At 38.7% G+C, this 24,038-nt stretch overlaps 1 protein-coding gene and 3 long non-coding RNA genes across 8 annotated transcripts in view; 1 reads left to right on the top strand and 3 right to left on the bottom strand.

Moving 5' to 3' along the window:
* LOC124384638 (eukaryotic translation initiation factor 4 gamma 3-like) overlaps nucleotides 1-24,038 on the top strand; it is a 1,295,064-nt gene that overhangs the window by 77,511 nt on the left and 1,193,515 nt on the right. The window lies entirely within an intron of this gene.
* On the bottom strand, nucleotides 2,100-11,093 carry LOC124384672. Of its 3 annotated transcripts, XR_006925447.1 has the most exons (8): nucleotides 11,027-11,093; nucleotides 10,837-10,933; nucleotides 10,392-10,629; nucleotides 3,530-3,640; nucleotides 3,122-3,362; nucleotides 2,734-2,859; nucleotides 2,355-2,442; nucleotides 2,100-2,125 (listed from the first exon to the last, which is right to left on the bottom strand). It is a non-coding gene; the product is annotated as an uncharacterized LOC124384672 (long non-coding RNA). The 3 variants fall into 3 exon arrangements; XR_006925448.1 differs by lacking the exon at nucleotides 2,100-2,125 and having other exon boundaries at nucleotides 2,211-2,442; nucleotides 10,392-10,655; XR_006925446.1 differs by lacking the exon at nucleotides 2,100-2,125 and having other exon boundaries at nucleotides 2,212-2,442.
* On the bottom strand, nucleotides 4,960-7,668 carry LOC124384724. 2 transcript variants are annotated; one of them, XR_006925531.1, is made up of 6 exons: nucleotides 7,341-7,668; nucleotides 7,004-7,139; nucleotides 6,290-6,355; nucleotides 5,594-5,708; nucleotides 5,404-5,500; nucleotides 4,960-5,190 (listed from the first exon to the last, which is right to left on the bottom strand). It is a non-coding gene; the product is annotated as an uncharacterized LOC124384724 (long non-coding RNA). The 2 variants fall into 2 exon arrangements; XR_006925532.1 differs by lacking the exons at nucleotides 4,960-5,190; nucleotides 5,404-5,500; nucleotides 5,594-5,708 and adding an exon at nucleotides 5,881-5,997.
* Nucleotides 8,336-9,048, bottom strand: LOC124384680. The gene is made up of 4 exons (XR_006925466.1): nucleotides 8,970-9,048; nucleotides 8,793-8,874; nucleotides 8,591-8,678; nucleotides 8,336-8,370 (listed from the first exon to the last, which is right to left on the bottom strand). It is a non-coding gene; the product is annotated as an uncharacterized LOC124384680 (long non-coding RNA).

Below are 24,038 nucleotides of genomic sequence, written 5' to 3'. Positions count from 1 at the left end.
GAGGGCGAGATAAGTGGGTTCCACTGTAGATATATGTATATATGTGTGTATATAAACTGGAAAAAAGAGATTGTGAAATTAGACTTGCTAAACAGGGTGAGATAACTTCATTATAATCCATGTCTAGTTTAAGTTTTATCAGATGAAGGATAACTTAGTGTGCAGCACTGCATTATTGTGTGAGTCAGGGGTCATTTGATCTGGTGTAGATACCTGGGGGATTTGGGGGACAAATTGAGAGGAACCACACTAAAAAGGGGAACCATCCTCATTTGGGTACATCAAGAGTTTGATCATAAATCTTTCAACAATACAGAACACTGAAGAGAGAGAACTAACATGAGCACTGGAGTTTAAGATTATAAGTGATGTTCTTTCTACAGTCTTATACAGTCTTTATGGTTATGGCCAAACCTCAGGATGTCTCGGGATGGGGAGAGAAAGAGAAGCAGTGGAGAGAAATTAGCGTAGCTGCTGTTCATGATATTAACAGCACAAGTTGATAATGTGCATGTAGTCAGATGTTCTGGAGCACAAGGTTATGATGTGAGATGTATGTTATGTGTAGGCTTTGATAAAAAGATAAGTTTTTAATCTGCACTTAAACTGGGAGAGTGTGTCTGAGCCCCGAACACTGTGAGGAAGACTATTTCAGAGTTTAGGAGCTAAACTCTGGAACAGTCTTATGGACGTGACCTAAAGCTAAATCTTTAGGCCACGTCCATAAATCCCTCAAGTTAGCAGTTATTAAGCCCCTCATCATGAAACCTAATTTGGATCCAAACACGCTATCGAATTACAGAACCATTTTAAATCTCCCATTTATGTCTAAGATTTTAGAAAAGATTGTCACTGCCCAGTTCTGTTCCCACTTACAAGAAAACAATATCTTTGAAGAGTTTTAGTCAGGTTATAGGCCCCATCTCATTTACAATCAATAAAAAATAATCAGTGCAAGTGATCTGATGTTTAAAAAAACAAACTTTAGAACTTTTTGGTGTTTGCTTATCTTGCATTTTTCAGTTTTAACTGCAATAAGATTGTTTCTGGATCTTGTGTATTTAATTCTTGGTTTTACTACACGAGGAATAGATACGGTTTCTATAAACTGGGCTGTGTGTGAACTTGTAACTATTTGGTTTGTTGTATAAATGTTCTCATAGTCGTAAATTTCCTGATGTCTTACCAGTCAGATGGTGTGAAGTATCCTAGAGATGTTATCTGATAGCACTGCTGCTCCAACTCTGCTGGGGTGCAGGCCATCAGGGCGGAAGAACCTCGGACGCTCCCAGAAACAGTTCCAGTTATTAATAAAGAGAAGGTTGTGCTCTCGACACCATGACTGTAACCATTCATTTAGTGCAAAGAGTCTACTAAACTTCTCAGCCCCTCGCTGGTAAGTGGGAAGAGGTCCTGACACTATGATCCTCGTTGTGGGTGATGTGCTGCGTACCGTCTCCACCAGGATCCTGAAATTACTCTTTAAGATCTCTGTTTGCCTCAGCCGGGTGTCGTTCATTCTGACATGGAGAACAACCGCTCCGAAGTTCTCGTTCAGGATCGCGGGTACCTGTGCAGCGACATCGAGAACACGAGCACCAGAAAAACAGCGAGTGTGCACTTTACCTTTAGCTCCGGTAGCGCGGACATGCCGGACGATGAAATCTCCAAGGATCACAGTACGGCGTATCGTCTCGCGGAGATTTCGTCCACAGTTTCATCCACGTCATGACCTGCCCCCATCCTGCTGCCACCTAAAAAGATAAATAACTAACAACAATCTGCACTTACTTTATCTTTAATAAGAGTTTACAGTAAATACATTTACAAATAAATACATAAATAAAATATGAAAATAAATAATAATAAATTGGCAATTCACACAACAAACAAATTAAATACATTTTCAGTATACACACACACACACACACACACACACACACACACACACACACACACACACATTTAAATCACTATCTCTCTAATCACACTTAATTCCTCCAGGAGTAATTACAGGTTAGGTGACCTCTAACCTCTCGTGTGGTGCTGATGTTCCTCCTCAGAAGTCCGTCTGCTGTCTGAAGTCTCAGCTCCACCCTCTTCAGGTCATCAGACTTCATCAGGGCTGTCAATTAAACACAACCTATGTTTATCTACACTTATGATACCAGGACGAGAAAAAAACCCTCTGAAGATGTTCTTCTTAAAGGCAGCATTTGTGCTGGTTTAGAAATAAAACTGCATCAAGTCTACCAACCAACACACTGCTTTTTACACCACAAACACAAACACTTTTCTCTTTTCTGATCAGACGAGCTGCCATTTGAGTTCACTGACAATGTTCTTATACTAACAAATGAAATTCCCATCCACGGTTTCAGGAAGAAAATCAGCACAGCTCAGTTTAGAGTCCCTCCATAAGACCTCCACTTCCTTTTGGCTCTAAAGTGAAGAAAAACACAGCAATGACTTGAACAAAAAAGAACCTTTTTTAACTAGTATGACAAAACACTTTCCTTTTTTCAGTCATGTTCTATAGAAGATCTCACAGCTCATTATTTGTTTGCAGAGAAGCTGCAATATTTCTGCAAATAATATGCCGGCTCTTGCCACAGGAAGTAGTGGTTTGCTAAAATCACAGGAATTCACAAGAAATCAACAATTAAAAACAAACACCAACTTCCTTTCCAGCAAAAAATGTATATGTATAGTCTCAAATGTAACTGTAAATACATTAATAATTATCTCAAAGAGATTCCTCCTTCCCGAAGCACAGGATTAACGAGCTCCGCTATGTACTGCCATACATAAGGAATGTCAATCGCCATATCATCTGCTATCTCGAGGGTTTCTGAGAACCTGTGTAAACAAGGAGAGGTAAGAAAATGGGGGAAAAGAGAGCAAAAAAAAACACAGACAAAAGTCTTATTAAAGGATTCTGATTCTCTTATAAAATTCTCTGAAAATGACCAAATGTAAAAGCAAGCGTATTCATAATAATGTTACAATAACCCCATTGGGTGTAAATATGTCATCAAGCTGTGGACATCTCATGACGCAGACAGTAGTGTCTCTGGTGCCAGTGGGAGACGGAGCTGTGTGGTGCAGGAATGTCACTCACCCTTTAAAAAACTGAGATGTGGAGAGGATCCCAGCCTGCAGCAGCTGATGGAACAGATGACCCACGTGGTCACGTGTGATCTGGTTTCGCTCCAGCGTGGTCCAGGTCACTGCATGAGATCATTACTTTGTAATCATTTATGTGTAGAAACTCCTCAATAATGGATTTAGAGCGTTTCTCCATTTCCTCCTCTGATAGCGCAGCTTGTTTGTAGTCGAGTCTGGCACTGCGTCGAGTTTTACTGAAACACAAGAGACATGATGTGTCATGACTAAAAATGCTCATGCATTAAACTGAATTAAGTTTCAAGAACAACACCTACAATCACAACCTGCTTTGAATTTTTTCACAACATGAACACAGGAGAGAGCTGAAAAAGAACACAGACTACATTCACTACAGACTCACCTGATGCTCCGGATGTGGCTCTAGCGCTAGTTTCTCCATCGCAGCCGTTCTTCCAGTTCAGCCGTCGTCCCCTGAAATTCGTCCCAAATAAATCTTATCATCTGCTGGTAACTACACACAAACACAATTCAGTTCAAATAACAATGATTCTTATAAACCTGGTAGAAAAAGTGTACCGTAATTTCCGGACTATAAAGCGCACCCTTATATAAGCCTGAATTTTACAAATATTTTTATTTTGAACATAAATAAGCCGCACCTGTTTATAAGCTGCAGGTGTCTACACTAATGTACTTTACACAGGCTTTAACGAAAGACACGTTACACACGGTGTAGCGGGTGAAATATGTTGCGCTTCTATTAGGAGCAGAGCGGTATTTTGGGAAAAGACCGGCACTGCATATTTCCGGTATTACTGCGTGTGTGGAGACCGAGGCTTTTTATTTTCTGATGCTCATTTTTAGGTTTCTTTGACTAACCCATAACGCTATTGCAAACAAAAATAAAAAAGCAGGAGTTTTGGAAACGTGTCTGTGCTTATATGATTTCTGTTGTAACTGGAGTTAGTGAGCTCTCCCTTCACCCAGACTCAACACACTACAACGGCTTGTATCTAAACAGTAGCCGACTAGTTTTTCCTCCACCTCCACCTCCACTTATCACCTCTCCCCCCCTCCACACACACACACACACACACACACACACACACACACACACACACACACACACCACCGGCGTTTTCGTTAGCTCAAGTTGTTTTATCTCCAAGGAAAATACACTGAATAAAACCTTATTATATCTTTACATACTCTTTCTATTATGTTTTTATACAAGATTTGTTATTTATAAATGTATTTTCCAATTTAATAAAATGAAACATAAAAACGGGGTCATTTTGAGGGTTGGAACAGATTAATGCCATTTTAAGTATTTTCAATATGGAAAACTGATTTGATGTGCGAGGGAACTAAGATACGAGCTCGTCCACGGAACGAATTAAACTCGTAGGTCAAGGTACCACTGTATTTCTCTGGGGAGTTTATCTTTTGTCATCTTCGTGCGATGTTTTTCTCCTGATGCCGTGCAGCTCAGAACACAGGTGAGGTGCGTTTTTACATTTCCGTTCGGAAATTTCATTGGTCTAATGTTATAGGGTTCAGTTTTTTGGCTTGAAGTTTGTGGAACCAGGGAAAAACCCAGGCCGAGTAAAAAAAAAAGCCGAGTATTACATAAGCAGCAGCAAAAGCTTACTAAACCACACACACACTTAAATATCACTACTGTGAAATCCTAGTGAATACGCTGCCAATGACACAGCACAACACTGCTCTATTCAATAAAAAACATCATAAAAAAATAAAAATGTTAATTAGAACAATCCTGAACAATGAAAATGCTCTACAATGGCGTCTTTGGTTGTTTACCTTGGCCTTCTTAAAGTCCATCTCTTAGCCGGCAGTCGTGAGGAGAACAGAGAGGCGCTCGAGACTTTCCTCGTCATTTTGTTTCAGCAGTTTTACCACGCAGTTATGAATGATGGACTCGGTCAACATCCGCAACTTAAACAGCTCCCCGATGAACTTGACGTTACCCCTGGTTTTTCTGTGAGCTTTGTTATTTGCCTACTCCAGCTCATCCAGAAGCCTCTCACGATTACTGGCCTGGAAAAGTCAATCATCATAAAAACAAAAAATCTGTGCAATTAAAAAATACAAATATTACACATGAAGATACCATAGAAATTTTACAGAAGGACGGGTTCAAGCCTGATAACAGATTATCCACTTGAAGCTTCATTTGCAAATTCAGTAGATTTTGATTTTATTCTGTGGGGAAAATGAAGAGAAAGCCCTCTTGAGAGAAACGATGCTTACTGAAACAGCTGCTTCCAGTTCCTGCTGGAATATTTGAGATATTTGAGTCTCTGGAGCCGAGACTCTGTGGGTCCGGTGGCAACTTATTTTGGTTACACTGTAAAAGCAGAGAGTGAAGCAATGATCTGTGAAACAATATTCCTTATTTGGTTTTAAAGTTAAAATAAAGCCCACATGTCAGGAGGCTTACCTTGTGTAGCACCACATCAGGTATGGATGGAAGCCCCTCTGGCTTCTGCATACAAGCGGCCGAGAAAGCACCTGACACGCTGAAGGGGGCCGAAGGGGGCGTGGCAGGTGGATTCCTGACAGATAAACATGTACTGTATGTATTTTCATAGCATGCCTTCATCAAACAAATCGCAGCAACGCTGTTGTGTAAAAAACCCTTCAAAAACACGTGCATGCACATTCTCATTTATTAACGCACATCATGTACATAAAGACATTTTAAGCACGTTAATATATTGCCACCATTTTGATTTTCGTTTATCTCGATCATCGGTTATCTCGATGCTTTTTGGCGACCCCCTAGGACATCAACATAACCGGGTTCCACTGTATGTTCCTCTTCCTCTTGGTAGATGGATGTTGCTGCAGTGGAGGGACATTTTGACAATCTGATTTTAGTAGTCAGTTATGTTTTATAAATTGTTCTGAACCATAATCAGGTCCCCAATAATATCACAGATTGGATACCACTTTTCATTCATTCCTCTTCTTTTAGTTCCCTTAAAGACAGAGTATGTGATCAAGGGGTTTACAAAATGAGCCGTTTGGCTGCCGTAAGTAAAATCTAAATGAACAGTGTGTTTAGGTGATGAGGAAGTGATGGGCTTTAGTTTATTCTGTGTGAAAAACAGTGTGTGTTTGAACTGTACATTACCAGCATTTGTTCTTCTGGAGAACTCGCAGTCATGTTCACCACCACAGGAACGTAGGTCACCCAATACTGTTGATTAGAACAACATGAAAATGTCTGTCACTTAATTTGACATCATATTTAATGTTCTCTCTGATACTTGCTCAAAACAGATCTAGAACATATACAGAATATATATTTGTCAATATTTAGTGTAATTGAAGAAATGAGGATGGATATTTCTGTATGTTGTTGCAGTTTTAAAGTGAACGTTCCTACTGCAGTAAACAAAAGAGTTAATGATCCTCTTCTTTCTCTTCTTTTCTCACTCCATGAGAAGTGAGAAAGCTCAGGAGAAATGTAAAGGAACAATGAAGCAGGAAAAAAAAAAAAAAGGTTTGGAAAAGCCAAAGCTTCACATCTACGGTATGTAGAGAGACGATGAGACACAAGTTGATGCTGTAGATACTGTAGATTTATTTATTTTCTCACCATCGCTGCTGATGTTCTAAGATTATTCTAACGCACTTGTTTTCACGTCTGGTCTCAACAACGGCCTTCGATTCAATAGTAGACTTACAATGTTTGCATGTTACTGTGACAGCATGACATTTGACTATGACGTTTCATTGGTGGATTAAAAAGATTGTTGCACCAATCAGGGATGCTACGTCACAGAGATGGTGACGGCGCGACTCTACATGAGCTCCTGTAGTGTTTCTCTGTAGAAACACACACCCGGGTTAGAGGCGAGCGCCCCCTGCTGGACTTTTGTTCGGTAAGCTTTCCAGTCTATTGATCATTGCTGTTTGTTTCTCCACCTCCTCTTCACCTGGCATCCGTATCAGATCTCGAATCGGCCCATTTATCATTCCTTTCAGAAAATATACACAAAGTGCAGGTCACAAAGTCATTCCGATTGTGAACACCACATCAGCTTAGATAACGTCTCGTAAAAAGTCCACCGCCAAATCTTTCAATCGGACTGATTTGATTTGGAATGACAGGATCGCGGGTACCTGCACAGCGACATCAAAAACACGAGCACCAGGAAAACAGCGAGTGTGCACCTTACCTTTGTCTCCGGTAGCGCGGACATGCCGGACGATGGAATCTCCAAGAATCACAGTATGACGTTCCGTCTCGCAGAGAGTGGCAAAGCGGGGGAGATGTCCTCAACCGGGGCTTGGCTCGTGTCTTCCGCTGCTGCAGCATCCAGGGTCCGTGGTGCACCGGTGCCGGAGTGAACGATACCTGGGCGGGCTGCGTTGTAGGTGTGCTGGGCCTGGGCAGAGAAACACGCGGAGTTGAGGTGCTGGGAGCGTTAGATTCAACCCGGGAATTTACCTGGGACGAGTGAGCGTCCGCCCGGGATGTTTCCAGCGCCGCTTTCTGCTCCTGCAGCTGGGCATCAAACGAGTTCTCACCTGTGCTCAAAGGCAGACACACAGCCGGCATAGTGCTTATAATAGCAGATAGAGTTAAGATACAGAGATGTGATAAAGTGAGAGGGAATGAATATAGTCAACACTAGTGATAGTCGAGTTAACTAACTACAGGCACAAGACAGGAAGACAAAAACTATTTAGGATTATTAAAAGAGGAAAAAAGGAGAGATAAATAGTAAAGTTTGTTTAAAAACACAGTCAAACACAGGAAGCTACGTCACAGGAAGCCTGCAAGCAGAGAGTCTCCTTTCCACGTCATGACCTGCCCCCATCCTGCTGCCACCTAAAAAGATAAATAACTAACAACAATCTGCACTTACTTTATCTTTAATAAGAGTTTACAGTAAATACATTTACAAATAAATACATAAATACAATATATAAATAATAATAAATTGGCAATTCACACAACAAACAAATTAAATACATTTTTCACTACACACACACACACACACACACACACACACACACACACACACACACACACACACACACATTTAAATCACTATCTCTCTAATCACACTTAATTCCTCCAGGATTAATTACAGGTTGTGTGACCTCTAACCTCTCGTGTGGTGCTGATGTTCCTCCTCAGAAGTCCGTCTGCTGCCTGAAGTCTCAGCTCCACCCTCTTCAGATCATCAGACTTCATCAGGGCTGTCAATTAAACACAACCTATGTTTATCTACACTTATGATACCAGGACGAGAAAAAACCCCTCTGAAGATGTTCTTCTTAAAGGCAGCATTTGTGCTGGTTTAGAAATAAAACTGCATCAAGTCTACCCAACCAACACACTGCTTTTTACACCACAAACACAAACACTTTTCTCTTTTCTGATCAGACGAGCTGCCATTTGTAATGTTCTTATACTAACAAATGAAATTCCCATCCACGGTTTCAGGAAGAAAATCAGCCCAGCTCAGTTTAGAGTCCCTCCATAAGGCCTCCACTTCCTTTTGGCTCTAAAGTGAAGAAAAACACAGCAATGACTTGAACACAAAAGAACCTTTTTTAACTAGTATGACAAAACACTTTCCTTTTTTCAGTCATGTTCTATAGAAGATCTCACAGCTCACCATTTGTTTGCAGAGAAGCTGCAATATTTCTGCAAATAATATGCCGGCTCTTGCCACAGGAAGTAGTGGTTTGCTAAATTCACTGGAATTCACAAGAAATCAACAATTAAAAACAAACACCAACTTCCTTTCCAGCAAAAAATGTATATGTATAGTCTCAAATGTAACTGTAAATACATTAATAATTCTCTCAAAGAGATTCCTCCTTCCCGAAGCACAGGATTAACGAGCTCCGCTATGTACTGCCATACATAAGAAATGTCAATCGCCATATCATCTGCTATCTCGAGGGTTTCTGAGAACCTGTGTAAACAAGGAGAGGTAAGAAAATGGGGGAAAAGAGAGCAAAAAAAACACAGACAAAAGTCTTATTAAAGGATTCTGATTCTCTTATAAAATTCTCTGAAAATGACCAAATGTAAACGCAAGCGTATTCATAATAATGTTACAATAACCCCATTGGGTGTAAATATGTCATCAAGCTGTGGACATCTCATGACGCAGACAGTAGTGTCTCTGGCGCCAGTGGGAGACGGAGCTGTGTGGTGCAGGAATGTCACTCACCCTTTAAAAAACTGAGATGTGGAGAGGATCCTCCACGCAATGCAATGCCTCCTGCACACGAACCCACCACGATTATGTGACGCAGTAACAAGATAATAACCGATGTGTATTCAACTAAATGTGATCATAAGACACTGCATGAGATCATTACTCTGTAATCATTTATGTGTAGAAACTCCTCAATAATGGATTTAGAGCGTTTCTCCATTTCCTCCTCTGATAGCGCAGGCTTGTTTGTAGTCGAGTCTGGCACTGCGTCGAGTTTAATGAAACACAAGAGACATGATGTGTCATGACTAAAAATGCTCATGCATTAAACTGAATTAAGTTTCAAGAACAACACCTACAATCACAACTTGCTTTGAATTTTGTCACAAAATAAACACAGGAGAGAGCTGAAAAAGGACACAAACTACATTCACTACAGACTCACCTGATGCTCCGGATGTGGCTCTAGCGCTAGTTTCTCCATCGCAGCCGTTCTTCCAGTTCCGCCGTCCCCCGAAATTCTGTCCCAAATAAATCTTATCATCAAGTACTTTAGGAAACATGTTTAATTGAAGATATTTACAGCTGTCAGACGTGACAAGTTGTAAAAAGCAGATATTTGTTTACTGGCGTTTCATAAACATTTCATCGGTTACACTTGGAACAGCTGTTTGAATATTAAACAACAGGAAGCACACTTTTTATGTAATATAGCTCTAGCAATTTCTCCAAGCCTCTTTGTATTGGTCTATAAATTATAAGCAAGTGCTCTGTTAACATGTGCTCAGTTAAAGATTACAGGCTTCAACATGAAACTTTTACAAAGCCGAGTATTACATAAGCAGCAGCAAAAGCTTACTAAACCACACACACACTTTAATATCACTACTAATATCATTTACTGCGAGGCCTAAATCAAAAGCTAGAGACTTAATGCATATTCAATATGCTACATTAAAGGTTTAATAGTGTACAACTTTGCAGGATGGTAATTAGAACAATCCCGAACAATGAAAATGCTCTACAATGGCGTCTTTGGTTGTTTACCTTGGCCTTCTTAAAGTCCATCTCTTAGCCGGCGGTGGTGAGGAGAATAGAGAGGCACTCGAGACTTTCCTCGTCATTTTGTTTCAGCAGTTTTACCACGCAGTTATGAATGATGGACTCGGTCAACATCCGCAACTTTAACAGCTCCCCGATGAACTTGACGTTACCCCTGGTTTTTCTGCGAGCTTTGTTTTTTCGCCTCCTCCAGCTCGTCCTGAAGCCTCTCACGATTACTGGCCTGGAAAAGTCAATCATCATAAAAACCTGTGCAATTAAAAAAATACAAATATTACACATGAAGATACCATAGAAATGTTACAGAAGGACGGGTTCAAGCCTGATAACAGATTATCCACTTGAAGCTTCATTTGCAAATTCAGTAGATTTTGATTTTATTCTGTGGGGAAAATGAAGAGAAAGCCCTCTTGAGAGAAACGATGCTTACTGAAACAGCTGCTTCCAGTTCCTGCTGGAATATTTGAGATATTTGAGTCTCTGGAGCCGAGACCCTGTGGGTCCGGTGGCAACTTATTTTGGTTACACTGTAAAAGCAGAGAGTGAAGCAATGATCTGTGAAACAATATTCCTTATTTGGTTTTAAAGTTAAAACAAAGCCCACATGTCAGGAGGCTTACCTTGTGTAGCACCACATCAGGTATGGATGGAAGCCCCTCTGGCTTCTGCATACAATCAGGCATGAACGTATGGCGTTCCGTCTCGCGGAGAGGGGTGAAGCGGTTCTTGGTCTTGACCGGGGCTTGGCTCGTGTCTTCCGCTGCTGCAGCATCCAGGGTCCGTGGTGCACCGGTGCCGGAGTGAACGATACCTGGGCGGGCCACGTTGTAGGTGCGCTGGGCCTGGGCAGAGAAACACGCGGAGTTGAGGTGCTGGGAGCGTTAGGTTCAACCCGGGAATTTACCTGGGACGAGTGAGCGTCCGCCTGGGATGTTTCCAGCGCCGCTTTCCGCTCTCACAGCTGGACATCGAACGAGTTCTCACCTGTGCTCAAAGGCAGACACACAGCCGGCATAGTGCTTATAATAGCAGATAGAGTTAAGATACAGAGATGTGATAAAGTGAGAGGGAATGAATATAGTCAACACTAGTGATAGTCGAGTTAACTAACTACAGGCACAAGTCAGGACGACAAAAACAATTTAGGATTATTAAAAGAGGAAAAAAGGAGAGATAAATAGTAAAGTTTGTTTAAAAACACAGTCAAACACAGGAAGCTACGTCACAGGAAGCCTGCAAGCAGAGAGTCTCCTTTCCACGTCATGACCTGCCCCCATCCTGCTGCCACCTAAAAAGATAAATAACTAACAACAATCTGCACTTACTTTATATTTAATAAGAGTTTACAGTAAATACATTTACAAATAAATACATAAATACAATATAAAAATAAATGATAAAAAATTGGCAATTCACACAACAAACAAATTGAATAAATTTTTCACTACAAAGTCATTTCCCTAAAAACAGATCTTTCTTGCTTTGTTTGTTGCAAAGTCATCAATTACATCATCGTTGCAAATCTGACCAGCACTTGTATGGTTGATGTTTCTGACAGCGAGGCTGCTGAGGTGCTCTTGTGACATGGTGGATCTCAGGTATGATTTCATCAGTTTCAGTTTTAAAAGCTTCTTTCTGCTTCAGCTACAGTCACTGGAAGTGTAAGACAAAGTCTTGTGAAAAAAAAAAGCTTGTTCACGTGAAAGAAAAGTGTTAATGTTTTTTTTTTGTTGTTTTAAAAGTCAAGTAAAATCTCAAACCAGAGGCAAATCTCATCTAATTGAGCCACAAGATCTTTTGCATGAAAGTTGTTTTAAAAATCTTTTCACTTTTCTATCAGTAACTACACTAATAAAGGAGAGGTAGAGGAAGATTTGAACAATTCATAACAGCCCCCAAAATACTTATAATTCTTATTATTATCATCATAACTGCAGTTGGTTATAGAAACAGATGAATTGTAACTCACAGGTCACATCCTCAAGTCAGTCTCACACTGCCCTCTAGTGGCAGGGTCAGGCATGCTTTTTTGCTTAATTCTGTATAAATATTATTAATCTTTATTTGCTTAAGTTTTATTTAATTTTGATCTCTGTTTTTCTTGTTTCTTCTCCTCCTTGTATTCACTACATGGAAAATATTCAATAATAGAGATAGATTGTGATTGACTGTGATTAAAATTTTATAGTGCCTTCATCCTGTACAAACAACCGATAATCTCTATATATACAGTATATATATATAGGAGGAGTGTGTTGAAGCCAGAAGTCTGTCCTGAAGGTGTAACAGCACTTCACTGAACTGTACACTCACACTCACACACACATACACACACACTTACATTTAAATGGCTATCTCTCTAATCACACTTAATTCCTCCAGGATTAATTACAGGTTGGGTGACCTCTAACCTCTCGTGTGGTGCTGATGTTCCTCCTCAGAAGTCCGTCTGCTGTCTGAAGTCTCAGCTCCACCCTCTTCAGATCATCAGACTTCATCAGGGCTGTCAATTAAACACAACCTATGTTTATCTACACTTATGATACCAGGACGAGAAAAACCCCTCTGAAGATGTTCTTCTTAATGACTGAAATCCGTATCAGAGCTCTTTTATAGAAATATATATATGACTGTATAATGCTGCTGCCATTAGGACATTATTTCACATCACATGAATCTGCTGCACTTGTGAGTGGATTTGATTTGGACTTTTCTGATAAGTGTCTCTAATAGATCAGTGTAATTATTTTAATATTAACGCTTAGTGGCGTCTCACCGTCCAGACAGTCTCTGTCTCTCTGAGAGACGAGAGACTACAATTATCTCATACATACAACTGAGCATATCATTTAAACTCACACCTAGAGGTCGACTGATACACGATGACCAATATATGTTGCTGATTTCTTTTGTCTGAAATGTTTGTCCAAATAAAATCTCTACAAATTTAAACCTATTTTGTAATGACACTGAATTGAAATGAAAAATAAATAAAAATCTGTGTGACATGAACTGACTCATATTTCTTTTCCACTTATTACACTATTTATAACTTTTAGAATAAACTTTAAAAACTGGACCAATATAAAGTTTGTTCACAAACTTTACTAAACTGAGTTTATTCATATGATCATCACCATTCATTACATCACATTACCTCTGTCTTTGTCCCGCTTTTCTTCTTCTACACTTTTTCTTCTTTTTTATTTAATTTGTATTGTTTTCCAGCACAGTAATGTGATAAATGTAAATACTGTTGTTTGCATCATTATGCTATAAAACACATATTATACCATTAAGTTCGGAGCATGCAGAAAGAACCGGAGACATGACTGCACAGCGTTTTTTACTCGTTTACTCTGCACACTGCAAACACACCCACATGCAGCACGAGAGTGCCCTCTAATGGCTATCAGATATTATTACATTAATGCAATGTTACCAATGTCACTATGACCATTATTAATTTAGGGGCTTCAGGAAAGTCTGCAAAGAAACAAAACAATACCACAGACTTAAAATACACTGTATAGAAAGAATACAAAAACAAGAACCAGACAAATTTTGCTTTTTTGTATTATTGTCTGAATAATTTTTAGTAGATATGTAATGAAATGTCAATATAATCTCACCTTCTTTAAGAAGTCTGTAGGCGAGGGCATGAGCTTTATGAGAGTCTTCTCACTGTTCACATAAGGCTACATAACCCCTACAGAGAGACTGCAGGAGTTCATGTCTCATAGACTCTTTCTCTGCTTAGATTTTGTCCAAAATCACAGACAGAAACGTCTCTGCTAAGGACTAAATAAAACGAAAGAAAAGGATCATCAAATATCCAACTAAATCAAACATGTACTCAAATCAGGTATATAAAACAAACATTAAGGAGTTAAGACTAGACTGTAGACCAGGTTTAGGAAAACTATTAGACTTAGATTTAGAATTAGAACATCAGGGCACTGAATTCACTTTTACAAATGAGAAAACTCAAATCCACAGCTAAACAATAAAGTTGTTTGAATTTTGTGCACACTAAATAAAACAGAAGATAATAACTGACCTTGTTTACACAAAACACAGATGTGACCGATTTTTCCTCATCTGTCAGACCAGGAAGTTTACAACTCCCTTTAAGTAGTGCAGAAACCCAGTTAGTAGATAATAAATCATAACTGGCATCATGAAGAGTTTCCAATGCACAAGCGATGAGGGATTGTGTTTTGTTGTGTTTGTGCTGTGCAGCATCGATTCCAGGTCTTTTAGCAGTCGTGGGTTGTGACGTGTCTGATGCAGTTCTTCATGGGTCCTGCATATAAAATAAATAAATAAATAATAGAACAAAGCTGCATGTTTTATCTCTGCATAATGAATACAGTCTACAATCTGATCATTTCTGTACATGTTAAAGGTGTGTTGTGTAAAATAATTTACTAAATGAAATGAAAGCTGCTCAGATCACACTCATGATATTATATGTTTATTTGATAAAACCGTATCATGCAGTAATAATGTGCTTGTATCGTCTTACACACTGAAGACATAAACATCAACACTATAGATACCTTTAAGTGCCAGATGCTGGTTTTCAACACTTTCATTCCTGTGGAAAAGAAAAATTCTTTATGGTTATGAATAAGAATATTTTTATGTTTATGTAGAGAATCCATCATGCAATACTCTGTGTACCGTGTTTCTATATAAATGATGTACTTGAATAAAGTACTGGGTTAAAAGTCACATGTATCATGTATGTATATTTAACATTTTATGAAGATATCATTAAAATGTAGATTTCTACAAACATTTATCTGAAAATATTTCTGGTACTTTTCTCCCTCACAGATGTAAAATAGACTCAGATTTTCCATCCACATGCAGATCACCAGGTCGCTGTTCCTTTTTCTTTTCTTTTTTATTTCTTGTAAACAAAGCTCAGTTATCACGAGCTGGAAAGAGCTCCATTCCACTTCCTGCCAGGTGCGTCACAGTGCACGTCACGCGCTCTTTCTCCACTAAGAGCTTCTAAAGATGAATAAAACTAAGAACTCGCCCACACGGGGAATAAAAACCTCCCATGTATCGTTAAAATCCTGCACTCATTGGCTACATTTTCTATGGAACATGTTGTTTCCACACTGCTACTGGCTGAAAATAAAAGATTGGAAATGAAAGGTGGTGCAAAGCAAAACGTCTCCACAAACACCTGCAGAGTTCAGTTGTATCACTGATAAGATTCTACCTGTCTTTGTCTTTTTTTAGTGGTTACTCTCATTTGTTTTTTAACACTATATTCTACCAGAAATTTTTATTTTTTTACCACCAAGATGTCGACGGTATGTTGTTCAGTGGAACCTTATCTTACAAAATAAACAGGAATTTGCAGCAATTGTGCGTTTGGATGCGTTTGTAACTCGTTATTACAATTATAGTGCAAGTACTGTTTTTTTATGCATGTTGTTTGTGTGTATTGTTTACACAAATTTAGGTAATACATTTGTTATAAGCGTTCTATTGGAAAACAGTGATCTAAAATTGATGCTTGAGGCTTAGACCTTTAGAATGATATATAATTTATCATGATAACTTATACCCCTTTTCATTTAATCTATTGTTAACTTACATCAGCAAACAGTGGTCACTTCAGGTGGCTGCTTTTGAACTGTAGGCTCCGCCTCCTCTGGTCAGGCTCTTGCTCTTCATTGGTCCTTTTTCCCCAGGCCTCCATTACAATTACCAGGTGACTCCACCTACATATAGTAGAGAGCTGAAGGCAGAGCCAACACAAGGAGGGGGGAGTAGAAGAAAACAGCACAGACACGTAACAGCGGCGTCCTGGTGTGTGTTTAAAATAAAGTAACTCCATTACCGTTACCGTATGATGCGTTACCTGTTACTTTTTTAAAATAATTCATTTGGGCTGAAGTGTAGACTACAGTCTGACCTGTTTACAGCAACGAAACATTGTAGGATTGGAGGATGAACCACTGTAAACAGGAAGAAGACACACTGTGGGCGTGTCTCCGTTTATTCAGGTCTGTGCGGCAGTAATGGCGAGTCGAGGCGAGAGCAAGACGAGTTTCTCAAAGTGGAAATATGATCATTATTTCACTTTAGTTGAGTATAAAGACAAAAACTTTTAGTCTAATATAAGCTGTGTCTTTCTGGTTCGAAGCTCGTATCTACTGCGATAGCAACACCTCTAGAAACCCCATGCCTGAGGAGCTAGAAGCTAGAAGCTAACCCGGTGTTCTGTTCTACATTGTTGATAGTTTTCATACTTCAGCTGTGAAAGGAACATTTTTAAGAGCTCAACACAACAGCTTTTATGATGCAGAAGCCACTTTAGTTTTTGATTGTGAATATATTATTTAATCAAATCAAATCAAATTTTATTCATCACATACACATACATACAGGTACGACATGCAGTAAAATGCTTTATCTGACGGTCCGGCAAGAGGGGAATAGGGTGGGGGGGAAAGAAAAAAACAGATAAATAAAGTATAAAAACTATATAAAATAGAATATAAGGTATAAGGATATATAAAAATAGGTATGTAAACAAAGAGAAAAATGTATATACAGAAAAAATCCTTATGGCAGTAGACGGTGAAACAGTAAACAGTGTGTACCAAAGTGTAAACAATAGACAATTTCAGTGATGGGTTGTCCATAAAGTGTCCGTGTGCAGTATGGTGCTGTGCATCCGTAAGTGTCCGTATGTATAGAGTGTCCATAAAGTGTCAGTGTGCGGTATGGTGTGGTATAAAATAAATAATATAAAGTGCACTTTGCTGTGCAAGTCCAGAGTTTAGAGTGACGTGGTGCGAGAGGTGAGGTATGTACAGAGAAGAGGTGTGATGATGGAGAGAGTGGACCAGCTTTTAGATCCCGGGTGTTTCCTGGTTTTCAGCTTGTTTTGTTATTTATTTCAGAAATGCTTGTGATATATTCAGTTTGTGCTGCTCTGACTTTAATAAAATAATGTTTAAAAATGACTTTGTGTTTAAGTCAGTTTTGTGTTTGTAGACCATAACACATAAAAGGGCATTAATGGGAACATTAAAGAAGGTTCTTTAAAAAAGTAAAAAGTTACTTTTAACAGTAACACATTACTTTTTGGTGTAAATAATCAACAAAATAATTGAGTTACTTTTGAATAAAGTAACGAGTAACTGTAACTAGTTACTATTTTTTAGTAACCAGCACAACACTGGTGATAAGTATAGTATATTTAATCAAACTCATGTAACCTATTTACTCAAAGTATAATTAAATAATAATAATCAGTTAGTAATAAATAGAGTAGAATAGGGTCTGACTAATGTTATGAGTGTGTAGGAGAAACAAAAACAAGGCAGACTTAAGCATGTTTATTGGGAAAGAAGAGTTTGTGGGCCATTGCTGCTGCAGAAGACATGGGTGAGCAATCAGGATCAGACTCAGGGGAAGATATGGGAGGATAATAATAATGATCAGGTGAGAGAACGGGAAGTAGGAGAATAATCAGTAGATGACCAACATGAAGGATAAGGAGGAGATGGTAGAGTTGATGCAGGAATGAGGGAGTTGTCATAGTCTTCATTGTCGGTCTGTGTCACCTGATGATAAACAGCAGGAAGGTCAGACGAGGTCTGTGTGCCCATATCACGTGTAAAAGTATTCTTCACGATGCGAGGAGGCAGACAGGGTTCTCTGGAACAGCTGGAGTAGAGATGTTTAATAAATGGAGCAATCTCAGTGGTGAGGGAGAAGAGCTGAAATTGACGATACTGTCGGAGGAGAACGCTCTAAGAGCTGTCCCAGAACGTCTGTGAGATGGAGCTGAATAAAAGAAACCAACAGAGATACGATGTAAAAGGGTGAAATCACAATGACTAAATATAAAAATGTATATGTTCATGTAGGGACAAAATTAACAAGATTATAAATCAGGGGTCACCAACCTTTTTGACACCGAGAGCTACTTCTTGGGTATCGACTAATGTGAAGAGATACCAGTTTGATACACACTTTTGAGATAAAAAAGAATGTGCTCAGTTAATCTTTAATTATGTTATTATTAATAATTAATGATATTTATCTATATCAGGGTGTCAGACTTAATCGCACAGGGGCCAAACCTCAAAGCACACTTTAGGTCGTGGGCCGAACAGGATAAACATTTATTGAACACACTAAAACAATGCTTTTTGAACATAAATATTAATAAAAACAGACAGGAAAATTATTCCAGAATAAATCAAATTAAACTTTAAATAACTTCAAATATTTTGCTCTCCATAAAAATATATCATCAAAAAGATCATTCTGAGAAACCAAGAGCAATTGGAGAAACATGAAGCTCAGCTGAGGGCACTTTGGGTTCTGACTATGAGAAACAGCAGAAACAGAAAGCTGAACCTCTACAAGCCCAAAGAGTCAGAAAATCTCTAAAGAAACAAAGATTCTTAGGTGAGGAAGAGAAATGAGGATGGAAACCGAGAGTGACTGGAGGAAGCTGTACAGCTGTTCAGCAATATGACTTCAGCACTAGAGAAAGAAAACCAGAGAAAGAAAAGAGGAGATCAAGCTGGACATGTCCTACATATAATAAAGTACAAAATATCAGTGATTATTGTAACTGAATATTTTTTATTCCTTTAAAATAAATAAATATCTTAAATATAGTGTGTGTTTTGTTTCTATTATTAAATTATTATTGTACATCATTTAAATTTAACTAAGAATTAAATCCACATGATAAAATGTTGGGAAAACGGGACAAAAGTAAATGATAATAAAATAAAGCTTCTGTTTAAACCCAATTTTACATGAACAGAAGTTAAAGTAATAAAATAAACAGTTATTGAACAGTATTCACAGCATCAGTTTAAATATTAAATCACAATAACACAGAGATTAAATCAGTTTACAATACATGAGTTCTTCATGGGTTCATCTGATCACACAATACTATAAAGTTTAGTTCCAATGCAGCCTCATAACATCATAGTTCAAGTATAACTTTTGACAACTGCAGTTAGTAGAAAAACATCAGAAATAACTCTTTAATAGATTCATTTTAATAATTCAGTCCATTCAGTTTGGTCAATTCAGTTCAAAAGATTTGATTAGATGATTTCGACTCTTAGATTCAGTTCAAGTGACTCGGTTCAAGAGTTCAGTTCGGTCACTTCTATTCAAAACAATGAGGCCGACCGAGACTGAGTCCATAGATAGTTCAAGAAATTTCCTTTCAGCAGTCTCTCAAAAGAAACCAGCAGGTGGTCAGAATGTTCCTACTCTGTTCCTGGGTTAGTTTCAGGGTTCACCTCAGTCAGCTTCATCTGGTCATTTATGATTCTACAACATTCATATAGTCACTCGGGTCAACTTCCGGATTGTGTGTAATCTTCCCTCTGTAATCTGTACATGCGCAGAGTGTGTGTGTGTGTGTGTGTGTGTGTGTGTGTGTGTGTGTGTGAGAGAGAGAGAGAGAGAGAGAGAGAGAGAGAAAAATTAAATGAGTGACATGATGATGTCACAGGCAGAGGGCGGGGCATCTAGGTGTAATGTCACAGTGTGACACGTCTATATAATTCAAAGCGTGCTTTTGTTTCTTATTTGTGAATTTAGCAATTATAAGTAAAGAGACACTAAAATTGACAACCACCAAACAAACAAACAGCAGCAAGAAGCAGCAGCGATTAGCAGCAACTAAAAAAACATTACAAATCCTCTTCTATTGAACATTTCTTCATACAGGTACCTGGTAAGTCGTCTAAATAATTATGGCAGAATATTGTAGATTATTTAGTAGAAGACTCGAAAAGTACAAAGTCATTATTTAGCGACATTTGCATGGGTAACTAGCCTAGCTAAGATTAGCTTTTATAGTTTAACTTTTTATATTAATCCAACAAATTGACCTAATAATTAGTATAGAATCTATTAGATACAATTAAGTAGCTTAATTTAACCTATTTATCCCATATTTTAATCAAACTCATGTAACCTGTTTACTCCAAGTATAATTAACATAATATACTAATAAATAGAGTAGAATAGGGTCAGACTGGGACTACAATTTTAATAATCCTTGCAGCCGTGGCATGTTTTATCTGTTGTGGAATTCCTTGTCATTGTTTAGACAATACGTACAGCTCCCAGTGTATAAAATTACAGGTGAAGAGTCTTCTACAGAAAACATCTCCACAGATATGGATCAAAACATCTATGTGGATTTGGATGGAGGGATTATGGCCCTAGTCAATAAGAAAAAATGATTGTAACAGACGTCTCCTTATAACTAAAAGCACTAAACTCTTTCTACGCTTTAATTCTGATTCTTTGATTATATCGTAAATAAATCATGTTGTTGTTGTGTGTATTTTATGCTGTGTGCAGGAACATGGCAGCTGGTGAACAATGGTGGATTCTGCAAGGTATGCGTCTGCATCAAGGCACGTGTGCGCACATCGAAGCATGTGCTGAGGGGTATCACATCAACTTTGTAACCTCTAGAGCTCCCTGCGATGCTTGTTTTTTTCTTGTTCTTCAAAAGCACTGCCTGTGGTGCCTGGAGCAGCCCACCTGTCCTTTAGGTAAATGGTGCCATCATTTACCCATAAATGGTTCAGGTTTCCTCCAGTAAAGGACGAATTCGTTTGGGAAACTGATGCGGACCCGTTCAGACCGGTGATGGACATTCTGCACCATGCTGACATGTTCTCCCCAGATGGAATGTGGCTAGATTCCATCCAGAACTCTGTCTATGATCTTCCTGGAGGACTTCAGCTGATCACCCGTATCTATCATGTGCGTAGGGCTATTACCCTTGCCCAATCGTATGGAGTTCCTGCCCGCTCGCTGGTTGCTCCGAGAACTCACAGATTTCTCTTCACGGAATTCGTCATGCAAAGCACCTTTGTAACGTACTACACCATCACCTTCTGTGGCTATGTTCTATGGACAACTGAACCAGCGAAACATCGTGATTGGAATTGTCGTCCTATCCTTTGGCACACATTTCACACAGTCAGAACAGACTCTAAGGTATTCTCATCGAGTCTTCACGGTGGTGGTTACAGGTTTCACAATGGGTGTGGTCTTCACTGCAGTCTCACAGTTCTATATCTGTTCCCCTGCCGCACTGGATCAGACAACTATCACCCATTTCATTAAAAAAGAAAAAGAGAAAAAAAGGCAAGTGAGTCTGGACATCAAGGACAGGAACTGAAAGCTAAACCTCTCCATGTTCAATAATAATTAATAAAATCAATAAAATCTAAAATATGAAATCACTTGTTTATTGAAGTGTTCGACATCATTTAAATCCTGATTCTAAATCAGTGTGTCTCAACTGGAGGATGCTTTTAAACTAAATAATTTAAATCCACATGATAAACGTTTGAAAAATGTGACAAAAGTAAAATTTTATAATTATTAAAAGATGAAGTTAAACCATGATTTTTGTCTTCCTTTCAAACGCTGTATGACCTCCTCATGGATTCTTCCACCTTGTAGATATCTATCTTGTGGGGCAGGGGGCTGTGGCTCGGGGTCATAATGCTGAGGGGGGAGCATCTGAGGGTGAAGCCTCTGTCACCTGTCATATTATAGACTACATCAGGACAATGTTTACAATTTCTACATGTTGTTAAAGTCACCAAGAAGCCAGTCATCACATCCTGCAGCTGTCTGTAGTCTGTTCCCTACACTGCTATGTGTCAGGATAAAGGAATCATGTGCTGAAGCAGGTCAGTGTGCCACAGTGAAGGAAAACCAGATGTATCAACTACCCACCTTAATAATAACATCCAAAATGACAGGCATTATGACACTCAGGGGCAGATACCAGACCTATAGCATGAGATTTAATAGAATTATATTATATCTAAAGAAGGTCTTTGTGAAAAAGTTGATTATATATAATATTTATATAAAGTATTTCCTGTCTGCCATTTCCCACTAGAAACAACCTGTTGTCATTAACCCCAGAGTGGTGAGGACCTGTATTTGGACGGGGATGGCATGGTTCTGGTGTGTTTCCCTCTGTAGTACTGGACCCAATTCAGCACATAGATCCAGGAGCACAGCTGTAGGAATCTAAATCAGATTATTAGCCAGTCATCATCCAGACCAAGAAATCATCATGGTCCCTGGAGATTTTCTCTTCTTAATCTTCCATTGGCACCACAGCATTAATGATTTATTCCAGCTCATTATGGAAAAATAAAATAAACTGATATTTGGTCCTGTGCCATGAACATAAAAGCAATAATAGCTACAGAAAAGCTCCTGCTTCCTCTGTAGCGGTATTTAAATCCCAATTAAAATGCTTTCAGTGATTCTACATTCTGTTTATATGAAGTGTTTCACAGTTTGCATGTTAATTGGCTGTATGGTGCATTTAAGTGCATGTGAATTATGTGAATTTATGAACCACATCTGGCTGGAAAAGACACATGTCCAAATACTTTTGACCACACAGTGTGTATCAGCTGAAAAGCAGCAGCTTCAGATCAGTCGCGTTTCCACTGGGATTCAACTCTGAAAGATCACTTTTGATTTGTATTATATGAAATATTTTATATGAAATATTTGATATTATTTGTTTAGACTTTTCTTTCCTCAGCATCGCTTGGATTTTTCTCCTGTAGCTCCGAGAGATGTCGTGTTCCAGATGGAGGATGAAGACTCTCTGCCGGGATGAAGCGAACTGTACGACCCTGAACGGTGAGTTTCTCTTTAAAACATAGAGTTTATCATTTATTATTATTATAATTATTATTATTGAAAAAACAAATCACCCATAAAATAAATAAAGAATGATAATAAAGAGTGATAATATTTCCATAAATGTTGCAGTGAGCAGAAATGGACCTTTCGGCTAATGGTGTAGGAGACATCATCATTAGCCTCATGCTAGCCGGGTTTGCTAGCGCTGCTTTTGTGTTTGTTAGTTTATTAGAAACGTCTACTTTTTTACTAAAAGGTGAATAAAACTATATTTAAGTTAATAAGATTACATAAGTTACATTCGTACATAGGTTTACTTATAGTTCACTAAAAATCTGTGTAGTGTATGACTGAGTTGTTCCTCTGTGTGCTTCAGTAACTGCTGTTAAACTGAGAGGAAAGAAAAATGGCTTCAGTTCAGCAGAAATGAACTGATAAACAGTGTTAGGAAAAGACAAAGTGTTCAAATATTTACTCAAATATAAATTGTGATAACTTGTTAAAAATGTTTTTAATGGTTTAATAGTGGATTTATTCAGGTTTAAACACACAAGCTGGTGGTGAAGGTAATATTTATTATAGATTTCTTTTACGAGACGCGTCTCACTGTGTGTTTGTCTCTTCAGACACAGGAAGACGGAGACAGGACACAGCATCAGTCTCCTCCAAGCAGCTCGTCTCCTACCAGTCATGAGCCTCACATAGAGATAAATACAGAGCACATAGTGTTTGAACAGCTTTATGTTATAGGTTACAGAGGGATTTCTGTCCAACACCAGGGGATCAGGAGGAGAAGGAAAAAGATGAAGAGATCAAGAGGAAGAAGATGAAGAGAAGATGTTATTGACTCGTCTCTGAGCAACAGTTTAAAGTCTCATCTCACTCTTTCCTGTTCAGTGTCTTACCTCA

Source organism: Silurus meridionalis, chromosome 4 (genome assembly GCF_014805685.1).
Source record: "Silurus meridionalis isolate SWU-2019-XX chromosome 4, ASM1480568v1, whole genome shotgun sequence".
Classification (NCBI taxonomy): Eukaryota; Metazoa; Chordata; class Actinopteri; order Siluriformes; family Siluridae; genus Silurus; species Silurus meridionalis.
This window is presented reverse-complemented; position numbering and strand designations above follow the sequence as displayed.